Source organism: Chlorocebus sabaeus, chromosome 7 (assembly GCF_047675955.1).
Source record: "Chlorocebus sabaeus isolate Y175 chromosome 7, mChlSab1.0.hap1, whole genome shotgun sequence".
NCBI lineage: Eukaryota > Metazoa > Chordata > Mammalia > Primates > Cercopithecidae > Chlorocebus > Chlorocebus sabaeus.
This window is the reverse complement of record NC_132910.1, coordinates 13,712,452-13,724,574: the sequence shown is the minus strand read 5'-3', so window position 1 is coordinate 13,724,574 and position 12,123 is coordinate 13,712,452. Positions and strand designations below refer to the sequence as shown.

The 12,123-nt window shown below is 40.8% G+C and overlaps 1 protein-coding gene across 13 annotated transcripts in view; it reads right to left on the bottom strand.

Moving 5' to 3' along the window:
* Positions 1 to 12,123, bottom strand: part of CLOCK (clock circadian regulator) — a 119,262-nt gene that overhangs the window by 106,944 nt on the left and 195 nt on the right. Inside the window, exon 1 of one of the 13 annotated variants that reach the window (XM_007998673.3) lies at positions 11,913 to 12,035. The exons of 10 other annotated variants lie outside the window; for them this stretch is intronic. The gene's annotated coding sequence lies outside the window, so the exon portion shown is untranslated. Of the gene's footprint in view, positions 1 to 11,116; positions 11,647 to 11,912; positions 12,036 to 12,123 lie in introns of those variants that run through there. 2 more of the 13 variants (XM_073017364.1, XM_073017361.1) reach the window with 2 other exon arrangements.

The following is a 12,123-nucleotide window of genomic DNA, read 5'->3' as shown; positions in this document are numbered from 1 at the left end:
AATATCCATCTAGCACATATTTAACTCACTAGTTTCTCATCTGGTTTCCTCAGTTAGAACATAAGCTCCCTGAAGGCAGGACTTTGTTCCCCAGCAAACAGAACAGTACCTGGCACTGAGGAGATGCTCAATATATAGCTGCTGAATGAACAAGATAAAGACCACAATTAAAGGTATACTAAAAGACTCCAAAGCACTACTGAGAAAAATGAAAGGCCTAAATGAATGGAGAGGTATATTGTGTTCAAGGATCAAAGGACTCAATGTTGCTATCAATTTTCTTTAAATTAATCTATAGAGTAAATACAACCCTAAACAAAATCTCAGCAGCCTTTTCTGTATAAAGTGACAATTTTTTTCTTTTTTTTTTTTTTTGAGACAGTCTTGCTCTATCATCCAGGCTGGAGTCCAGCAGCAGTCAATGGCTCACAGCAGCCTCAACCTCCTGGGCTCAAGCAATCCTCCCATCTCAGCTCCTGGGTAGCTGGGATCACAAGCGCATGCCACCACGTCTAGCTATTCTTTTTCTATTTTTTTGGAGAGCCAAAGGCCTCGCTATATTGCCACTACACTCCAACCTGGTCAATACAGCAAGACCCCGTATCAGTATAAAAAATTTTTTTTTTTGCTTCTTGATTGTGGTGGTTACAAGAATGTTTAGGTTTGTCAAAACTCAATCTGCATACTTAAATTGAGCAGATTTTAACATATATACATTACACTCCAATACAAATCAATTTTAAAAAACATACTACATCAAAAACTGAAACCCAACAACAAAATACCTAAAGAACACTACATAAAACAGCTCATAAAGATTGAGTATTCTGCACACCTTTAAAAAACAATAGGGGCCAGGTAAAGTGGCTCATGCCTGTAATCCTAGTACTTTGGAAGGTCAAAGCAGGAGGATCACTTTAGCCAGGAGTTCAAGACCAGCCTGGGCAACAAAGTCAGATCCTATCTCTGCAAAAATAAATGACAATAATAATAATAGGAAACTGTCTGCACTTAGGTAAAACGAACTAGTTTGAAGCAGGCCAATATTCTTGCTAAGAACAACTTAAAAAGCTAAATAAATTATAAAAATCATATTTTTAAAGGTAGTGAAGAGTTGTGGAAGCATGGGAAAGAAGAAGGTCTAAAATTATAGTGATGAGGAGAACCTTTTTTTTGTTTTTGAGATGGAGTCTTGCTCTGTCACCCAGGCTGGAGTGCAGTGGTGTGATCTTGGCTCACTGCAACCTCCAGCTCAGAGATGGGGAGAATATTTTAAGGGTATTTAGATGACCAGCATCTGTCTTTTCCCTGGGAGTATTTCCTAATTATTGCTTGGGCTAGAGGCTGAAAATTGAGGCCCGACCTGTGTAAAATATTGTTGCTGAGGAACACAGAAGCCAGGACAGTTTTCGGTGTTCACACAGGGCGGAAATAACAAAACTAGGAGGCTAATTCTCATAAAAAGTTTCATGCAAGGACCTCAAGCTTAAGGGTGGTATCTCCCCTCAGCATATTTGCTGAATTTTAAAACCGTGCAGGGTAAAAGGCTACAAAGTTAACTAAAAAACTTTAAAAAGCAAAGTGAAATTTCCCACCTTTGGCATTGCTAAAGGGACAAGACCAACAGGCTTTGAAATGAAAGCCTTAGAAGACAACACCTGAAAAAATAAGGAAAAATAAGGATAACAAACTATTAAAATAGCAACCCAGCCTCCACATAATTTAAGATGATGGGCTCTTGATATGGGTTGGATGTTTGTCCCCTCAAAACTTCATGATGAAATGTAAATGTAATTCCCAATGTTGGAAGAGGGGCCTAGTAGGAGGCAACCAGATCATGGGGGCAAATCTCTCAAGAATGGCTTAGTACCATCTCCTCGGTAATAACTGAGTTCACACAAGATCTGGTTGTTGAAAAGTCTGGGACCTGCCCCACCTTGCTCTCTTGCTCCCACTCTTGCCATGTGATGTACCTGCTCTCCCTTCACTTTCAGCCATGACTAGAAGCTTACTAAGCCTCACTATAAGCAGATGCCAGCACCATGCTTCCTATATACCTTGGAGAACCATAAGCCAATTAAACTTATTTTCTTTATAGATTACCCAGTCTCAGGTATTCTTTTATAGTAATGCAAACAGATTAATATAGCTCCCTAGCCTATCTGCATGGAACTTCCCCTTCCCCCATCCCTCTCCCAACCCGGCAAAATGTACCATTACCTGGTAATGCTTGCTTAATTTTTTTACTACACAATGCCTGGCATTCAATCAAAAATTATGAGACATAAACAAAACAATCAACAGACTTAACCTAATTGACTTTTGTAAAACACTCCACCTAACAACAAAACACACATTCTTTTCAACTGCACATGAAGAACCCTTACCATGACAGAATATACTCTAGGCCATGAAATAAATCCAAATAAATTTCAATTTATCTTATCACAATGGAATTAAATTAAAAATAACAATGATCTCAGGAAAATCCTCGAATATCTGAAAAATATATAACACACTTATAAATAAACTATAGACCCAATAAGACATCAGAAAAGAAATTATAAAGTATTCTGAATGGAATGAAAATGGAAACATAATATATCAAAAACTGGAAACGGCCAGGAGTGGTGGCTCACATCACAGCACTCCAGGAGGCCAAGGAAAGAGGACTGTTTAAACTCAGGAGATCAAGACCAACATGGGCAACACAGTGACATCTTTGTCTTCAGAAAAAATTTTAATAAACTGTGGCCAGGTATGGTGGCTTACCCCTGTAATCCCAGCACTTTGGGAGGCTAAGGCATTGTCTGATTGCCTGACCTCAGGAGTTCAAGACCAGTCTGGGCAACATGGTGAAACCCTCTCTCTACAAAAAATACAAAAATTAGCCAGGCATGGTGGCACACGCCTGTAGTCCCAGCACTTAGGAGACTGTGGTGGGAGGATCTCTTGAGCCCGAGAGGTCAACGCTGTGGTGAGCCATGACTGTGCCACTGCACTCAAGCCTGGGCAACAGAGTGAGACCCAGTCTCAAAAAAAATAAAATAAAAATAAAAAATTAGCCAGGCATGGTGGCACACGCCTGCAGTCCCAGCTAGTCAGGAGGCTGAAATGGGAGGATCACTTGAGCCCGAGTGGTCAAGGCTGCAATGAGCCATGATTATGCCACTGCACTGCCTGAGCAGTAGTGAGATCTTGTCTCAAAAAACAAATAAATAAATTATAAACAATTAAAGGGAAGTTTATAGCATGCTTACATTAGAAAAGAAAAAAGGTCACAAATCAATGACCTCAGCTTCTATCTTAAGAAACTAGAAAAAGAAAACAAATCAAACCCAAAATAAGCTGAGGAAAGGAAATAAAGACCAGGGCAGAAATAAGAAAACTACAGGCAGTCAAACTAAAAGTTAACTTTTCAAGAACCTCAATAAAATTAGTAAACTTCTAGCCAGACTAATCAGGGAAAAGGGGAGCACACACAAATGACTAGTATTGGGAATGATACTAAATCTCTACAGGTTATACAGATATTAGACTCATTACACTTTCTACAGATAGTAAAAGAACAATAATAGAGTATTATAAGCAACTTTTTGCCAATAAATGCAACAAGTTAAATAAAATGGATAAGTTCCTTGGAAAACTTACCAGGCATGTGAAGAGACAGAACAATACAACCATATGACCAATAACCAACAGAAAAACAAACAAGATAAACAGACCAATAGATGATGCCGATATTGGAAAAGACAAGCATTTAAATAACTATAATTAGTATGTTCAAGAGAACTAGAGTCTATTACAAGTCTATAAAATAAGATCAAAGGAATACTCTAGAACTCAAAACCACAATATAAAATTAAGAATACAAAAGATTAGTTTTGCCAAAAAGAGAAGATAGTTTTGGCATACTGGAAGGCAGGTCAATAGAAAATATCCAAACAGAGAAAAAAAAAAAAATTCAACATGTGGAACATGATAATTACCTTTAATATATGTGTAATTAGGATCTAAAAAGAAAAAAAGGGGCAGAATATATGAAAAGGTGATAACAGAACTTTCCAAAACTAAAAGACATCCAGCTACAGGTTCAAAAAACTCTATAAACATAAAGCGACAAAGAAAACCACATCTGAACACATCATAGTCGAAGTGCTTTAAAAGTAAGACAGTCTTAAAAGTAGCCAAAGAAAAATAAAAGACACATTATCCTCAGCAAGAATATAGCTAATACACTGCCTTCAATAAGACTGGTAGCTGACTTTAACAAAAAGAAATGAAGACAGAAAGCAACCAAACATTCTTGAATGTGTTGAAAGAAAATAACTACCAACTTAGAACTTTATAGCCAATGAAAACACACTTCAGGCCAGCCACAGTGACTCATACCTGTAATCTTAGCACTTTGGGAGGCCAAGGTGGGCAGATCACTTGAGGCCATGAGTTTAGAGACCTGCGTGGCCAACATGGCGAAATCCTATCTCTACTAAAAATACAAAAAAATTTAGCTGGGCAAGGTAGCACACACCTATAATCCCAGCTACTCAAGAGGCTGTGGCATGAGAATCATTTGAACCCAGGAGGCAGAAGCTGCAGTGAGCTTAGATCAGCCGCTGCACTCCAGCCTAGGCAACAGAACGAGACTGTATCAAAAAAACAAAACAAAACAAAACAAAACACTTCAAAAAAGGTGAAACTGCCATGCATGGTGGCTCACACCTATAACCCCAGCACTTTGGGAGGCCAAGGTGGGAGGATCTCTTAAGCCCAGGAGTTCAAGAACAGACTGGGCAACATGACAAGACCCTGTCCCTTCAAAAAATTTAAAAATTAGCTGGGCATGGTGGCATGCGCCTGTGGTTCCAGCTACTGAGGAGGCTGAGGTGGAAGGATTGCCTGAGCCCAAAAGCTTGAGGCTACATTGAGCCATGTTATTACCACCACACTCCAGCCTGGGTGACAGAATGAGACCTTGTCTCAAAAAAAAAAAAAAAAAAAAACAGGTGAAATTGAGATATTTTCAGAGAAACAAAAATAGAAAAAAATCACTGATAGTAGGTGCCGGCCAGTATCAAAATGCATAATATAGGCAAATGACAGTATTATTACTCTAAAAATTGAAAACAACTTCAATGTCCAACAGAAGATTGATAAGTATTACAGAGATGAGAACGTTACATACCTACTAAAAATAATCACATAGCAGAAAAATACTGACGTGAAAATATGTTGATTCACTGTTAACAGCTTGCACTACAGTGGACTACATTATGAACCCGTAACATCATATAAGTATACATATACTTATGTAATGGCTAAACAAAATGCGGGAAGCAGACAGATAATCAAGAAGATTAACAACAGCACTCTTGGTGGTAGGCTCGCCAATGATACTGTTTTAATTTTTTTTTTTTTTTTTTTTTTTTGAGACTGAGTCTTGATATGTTGCACAGGCTGGAGTGCAATGGCGTGATCTCTGCTCACTGCAACCTCTCCCTCCTGGGTTCACGTAATTCTCCTGTCTTAGCCTCCCAAGTAGCTGGGATTACAGGCACTTACCACCATGTCCAGCTAATTTTTGTATTTTTAGTAGAGATGGGGTTTCACCATGTTGGCCAGGCTGGTCTCGAGCTCCTGACGTCAAGTGATCCACCCACCTCGGCCTCCCAAAGTGTTGGGATTACAGGCATGAGCCACCGCGCCCAGTCTAAAATGTAATCTATGCTTTCTTAGTGTTTCCCAAGTTTTCTACATTAGGGATGTGCTATTTTTACAACTGGGGGAAAGACAGGAGGGGAGGGGAAGGGAGGGGAAAGGAAGGCAGGGGAAAGGATGGGAAGGGAGGAGAGGGGAAGAGAGGGGAGGGGAGGAGAGGGGAGGAGGGGAGGGGGAGGGGGGAAGGGAGGGGAGGCAAGGGGAGGGGGAAGGGAAAAAGGCAACTTTTTATATTAAACTATATTTTAACACAAATGATAAGTTCTTAGCTAGGGATATGGTCTAACCTTTATTGGTATATCCCCCATTTGTGCTTTTTACCTTTTTTTAAATACCAAAACCTGCCAACATGAATCAACCTGTACTTTCATTTTCCACTATTTGGACCTTGAGAGCTTGTTCGAAGGTTCTAGCAGGGAAGCGCAGCTACTCATACACCCTTGACCCAAGACCAGTCCTCCTCTATTAGGGATGGTCATCCTCTTCGCCCAAGCATGCAGCTTCAGGAGGGACACACATGGAGCAGTGAGGGAGGAAGGGGATGCCTGCCGAGTCAGCCAGATGAGCTCAATCAGCCCTGGGGATCAATGAGGTAACATGTCACAGCCAGATAGCCCTCACATCTCATTTTCCACTATTTGGGATGAGAATTAAAAATGTTAACTACCTGAATATGAACCCTTTGAAAAAGAAAATTAATATCCGTCATTATTAATGTAAAAAATGAATGTTTCTGTAAAATGAAAAGCAAATTATATCTGAAACAGCATACTTTAAAACACAAAGTAATTCACAAAATTTCATTTTTCACAAGTGATTTCTTTCTGTAGACTTCTAAGACTTAAAATTAGCAGAATTATATCTCTGAAATATCCAACTAAAGTAATAACTCAGAGTTGAGGCTATGAAAATAAATTTAAATAATTTAACATCTGCATAATCAAAAAAATGGAAAAAAACAGGAATCTCTTTATCCACCTATTTAAGTTACACCTAATAGGGCTGTTAACAAATGGTTGTAAAGCAACCTGTAAATATAAATGCCATTATGTAATTATAGTCAATTAGTAATAATTATATTGCTGACACGTGAGTGTTCTATAAATAATTCATACAACTCCATCTAGAATTTTTGATTCAAAAAAGGAGAAAATGCAACAGCCATTGGTGTAACGCCTACAAAGAACTTAAAAAATATTTTACCTTATGCATCTATAAAAAACTATAAGGAAACAGATAAACATCAAAAGGTTTAGCTACAGTGTGGAACTTTGACTTTTCCCCCACAGTGTTGTTTTATTAAAATAGTCACAGCAAATAAATATTTTGACACAGCACTAGAAGTAAAAATGTGGGGAAGAGGTGACATAAAATACATGCTTCAAGACTGAGATAAGAGGGAACAATTTTCTTTTAATATTAACACTGGCTGACATATTTGGTGGTAGACAACAGTTAACTGATAGGATTTAATTTCCAAATTTTTCTAGCAATCTTGAAGTGATTAAAGAGGCTGTATTATAATTATTAAATAAAACATCAAAGGGTTCTTTCCAGTGGGAAAGCTTTAAAAAAAAAACTATTGAAATAGCTCTGTCTCACAGATACCTGCTAAAAGAATGTAACAACTCCTTACATTATCAAGAGCTAAGATCTGAGCTAAGTTTCCTTTCTCAACTAATTAAAAGGTTGAGATACATATTCTCCCTCAAAACCCCGTGCCCACCAAAAACAAAAACAAACAAAAAAACAGCCAGAAATAGGCTCACCCTTACAAATCTTGTGTGTAATTTTCTTTTAAAATTTGTCACTTTCTACCTTGTGTTATAATGTCTATGCTTTTCAGCTGGGCATGGTGGCTCACCCCTATAATCCCAGCACTTTGGGAGGCCGAGGTGGGCGGATCACCTGAGGTCAGCAGGTCAAGACCAGCCTGGCCAACACGGAGAAACATCGTGTCTACTAAAAATACAAACATTAGCTGGGTGTGGAAGCAGGCACCTGTAATCCCAGCTACTCTCGGGAGGCTGAAGCAGGAGAATCGCTTGAACCCAGGAGGCGGAGGCTGCAGTGAGCTGAGATCATGCCACTGCACTCCAGCCTGGGTGACAGAGCAAGACTCTGTCTCTAATAATAATAATAATAATAATAATAATAATAGTCTATGCTGTTTTAACCATACTAGATTCCACCGAAGGCAGGGTCAATTATACTGCATCTTTCTAGGTATCTCCCATAGTAAACAGTCTTTATCAATACTCTGAACTTTTTGCAAACTCTATCAGCTAAAAAGAATTAAGGTTTGGTAATTCTTTGTAACCTGGTTTAAAACAAACAACCCTCTGGAACTATTAGAGAACCAGAGGGATGGATGGAGGAGAGAGTAGTGCATATTAGTTGTTTGCTGTCAGTTAAGCAAAAGCCAGACCAAAGAGCCTCTTCTCTCCTTTTCCCTTCAAAAGCTAAATTTTATCCAAGTCAGTAACAGTGTCCCTTAGCTAAGGAGAGTCTGCTTAGGTTTACTTCAGAGAAGCTCAAGAGGCTGGTGTAATCTAGGAGGCTTTCGTAGGAGTCTGCAAGCAAGTACAGAAGGAAAAACAAATCAAAGTTTAACCCATACGCTATTGCTCAAGTCAAAAGCCAAAGAAAACCCTAAAACTTGGATTCTGAAGAGTCCTATAAAATTCATGTAATCCAAGTACTTCTTGGGTTTTGTTTTGTTTAAAAAAAGGGTGTCAACTCTGTCACCCAGGCTGCTCTTTTAGAACTTCTGGGTTCAAGTAATCCTCCCACCTCAGCCTCCCAATTAGCTGGAATTACGGTGCGCACCACCCCATCTGGCTATTTTTTTAAAAAACATGTTGTAGCAAAGAGGTCTCACTATGTTGTCCAGGCTGGTCCTGAATTCCTGGGCTCAAGCCATTCTCCCACCTCAGCCTCTCAAAGTTTACAGTAAATTCAATCTATACCAGATAAAATTTACATCAGTATGACCTCCCTGCAAACTCTGCAAATGCCTCCATAACAACTGGCCCCTCACTAGTGAAAAAATGAGTATGACCTACAGTCTATATCACATGTTAAGCTTTCTCACAGGCTCCAAGTCATGTCCCTGTCCTGCAGGTAATAACAGAGCCCATACTAGAGGCAAAATGACAAAGCAGATGATCATTCAAAACGATTCTGTTTTCGAGACTGAAAAGGACATATTTGCTAATGCACAGAAAAATATCTAGAAGATCATACAGTGGTGCTAACAGTGACACCCTTCAGTCAAGGTATGAGTAGCTGGGCTCCGCAGATTCCTCTGGGGAGGAATGTGAGCTAGAAGTGGATGTAAAGGGGTTGTCACTTATTATATATACACCATTGTTTTAACTTTTTATGAGTGTCAATTTACTTCTGTAATGTTAAAAATAAGAGTCCCGGCTATTCAGGAGGCTGAGGCAGGAAAATCACTTCAACCCAGGAAGCGGAGGTTGCAGTGAGCTGAGATTGCGCTACTGCACTCCGGCCTAGTGACAGAGTGAGACTCTGTATCAAAAAAAAGAAAAAAAAGAAAAATAAGTGCCACTTTGCAGAAGTCAATCAGAAAAACCTACATATCAAACAGAAATAATACAAGTATCCTATCCTACAAAATAAAAAGGAATACTGGTAATATTACAAAAATGCTCACAGCAACTGTAACCCATTACTCACTATTCACTACTTTGATTACACAATGTTAGTCACCAGGGGGAGTTTGAGGGTCCATCTAACAGCTGCCTGTGCAGTCTTAACCTCATTAAAAAGGTTTGCAACAATTCACAGTCCTAAAAAAATGTTCATTTGGTACACTGTCTCTTTTTTCATGAGAAACAACCAGACACACACACACACACACACACCCCAATTTACATTTCACCAGGGTTCATGTTTGATTTCCTCAAAAGAAAGAAAAGTTTCCGAATCTGAAAAGCAAACCAACCTGGACAATCAAGTTTACTAGCACTTTAAGGGAATGTTCACATACTCCTCACAATTGTTTGTCATGAAACTTTGGGATTAAGTAAAATTTTATCCACTTATGACTCCTGAAAAAAAGAGGAGGGGGAAACACAAACTACACTCTGAAAGCAGCATAATCTAGCCATAATGCCAAATGTAAACAGTCATTATACATTTTAGCAAGGCAAAATATAACTAAACATCTTTAAAAGATAAATGCCTGTGACCTCTGCAATCTTAAAAAATAAAGTGTAAATAGTCATAAAATGTATCCCAAACTTTCTTTTTAGTTGATTTTCCTAAAAAATATTAAAAGCAATCATATTGAAAATGACTCAAATCACCATAAATTAGGCAACAAAAATCACATAAATTATTTGGGAGAGGAGGATTTTTGTTTAACCCAGTTTATGAGTCCACAATATACACAAAAATTTGAAAACATGAAGACATACACATAATACATCTCATTTCCCACCATTCCCTCAGACACTATTTCTCACCCTCCTCTATTACTACTAGTTTTCTAAATCCTCCCAGAATTTCTTTATATAAAGACCAAACATAAATTTGTATTATTATACCTCGCCCTTAAGACATAACACGCTATTCACAATATACTACTTAGACCTTGCTTTTTTCACTTCATAACAAATTTTTGTGATCTTTCCCTGTTAGTACGCAGAAAGCTCCCTTATTCTTTTTTCATAACTGATTATGCCTAGCTTTAGAACATTTTCAGTCTGCTTTCTCCAGGCTAACCTTTTTTTTACTTCTTTTTATTATTATTACACTTTAAGTTCTAGGGTACATATGCACAACCTGCAGGTTTGTTACATATGTATACATGTGCCATGTCGGTGTGCTGCACCCATTATCTCATCATTTACATTAGGTATTTCTCCTAATGCTACAGGCTAACCTTTTAAGACATTCTGTTCAGCCAACTACTTAACACCGGAATTAATTTCCTTCTCCCAAGATTTGAAAACCAACCAGATTTGCGATGTCCCCAAGGGATACGTTTCAGAGAAAGCAACTCATTATCTAAACTACATCCTTTTAAGAATGTTTATTTTCAAACAGGTAGAGAGGAATATTGCACAATTTTCTCCTCTAATCGCTTAAAGCTACAAATCAGAATGCAATCTTCAAAGTAAAATTACCTTTCATTTGAGGGGTTCAGTGTTATAGTCAAATCAACAACGACTGTAAAAGTTTCTTTACTTCTTGTGCTTTATCTTCCACTGCAATTTTTTTTTTTTTTTTTTATTTTTTAAAGAAGACTAGAAAGCCTTAAAGTCTAATAGCATGGCATTCTAATAGCAGGAAACCACAACCCGATTTGATCTTTCATCTCTCAGGTCAGAGACTGAGGCTTTTATCTTGCAGAATTAGGCTCACCTACCGTCAACAAGAGGACTTCTACAAAGCAACAAACACTTTCAAAGAATATAAACTCTGCGGCGCTGCGTGTAGGAAATTACACTCCAAGGGCCAGAGCCAACTCCAGAAAACCCGGCTTCACTGGCGAAAAGCAATCTACAAACGCCAGCGAGGGTGACCGGGAACGGGAAGCGCGGGTGGAGGAAAGAAGAGAAACCGAGCGCCTCGCCGCCAACCCTCGAACCCGCGCGCGGTCGCCAGAGTCAGACACTAAGAGCCGCGCGCTGCCCAGGGACGGAACCCCGGAACCACGACCACTTACGGAACCAGCCCGCGGGCGGCAACGGCGGCCGCTCGGACTGCGGACCGCGGCACGCGGGCCGGGCGCCGGGAGGGCGGGGGTTCCCCGGAGGAGCTGGCCGCCCCGGCGCCCCATTGGGCGCTGCTCCAAACGTGCCCGAGTGGTGACAGGAATAAAGTGGGTCACAAGGCCTAGCGGGTCCCCAGCGAAAGCGCTCTCGGCACCCAGTCCCCGGCTTTCCCCGCCTCCCAGTTGCTGGAATCAGCAGCAGCTCCGGGCGCCCTCAAGCCACCCGGCCCCGCTGTGCACCCCACTCCCGCCCCTGCCCCGCAGGTAACCCCAGCTGCCCCAGAGGGCCTCTCAGGCAGGGCGGGCCTCCGCCCCAAGTCCAGGGAAAAGACACACTAGAACAAGACGCCAAACTTGGGCTTCAGCTCCCGCCTTCCCCACCCTTGGCCGCCGCCCCCCGGCCCCACACACGCCGCCCCCCGCTCCCTCCCCCTCCCCGCGCCCTCACCGTGTGGCTTGCGGCGGCTCCGGCTTCTTCCCTCCCCCACCCAGGTCTCCCGCTGCGGTGGCTTGGAACCACTGCTCTGCCCGTGTCCAGGAGGCGCCGCGGCTCCCACCTCCAGCAGCACCTGGGGCTGTGAGTGGCGCCCCCCACCCACCCCCCCAAAAATTCGCCGCTACTGTGGCCAGCTCCTCCTCCCCCTCCCTTCCCTTCCCTT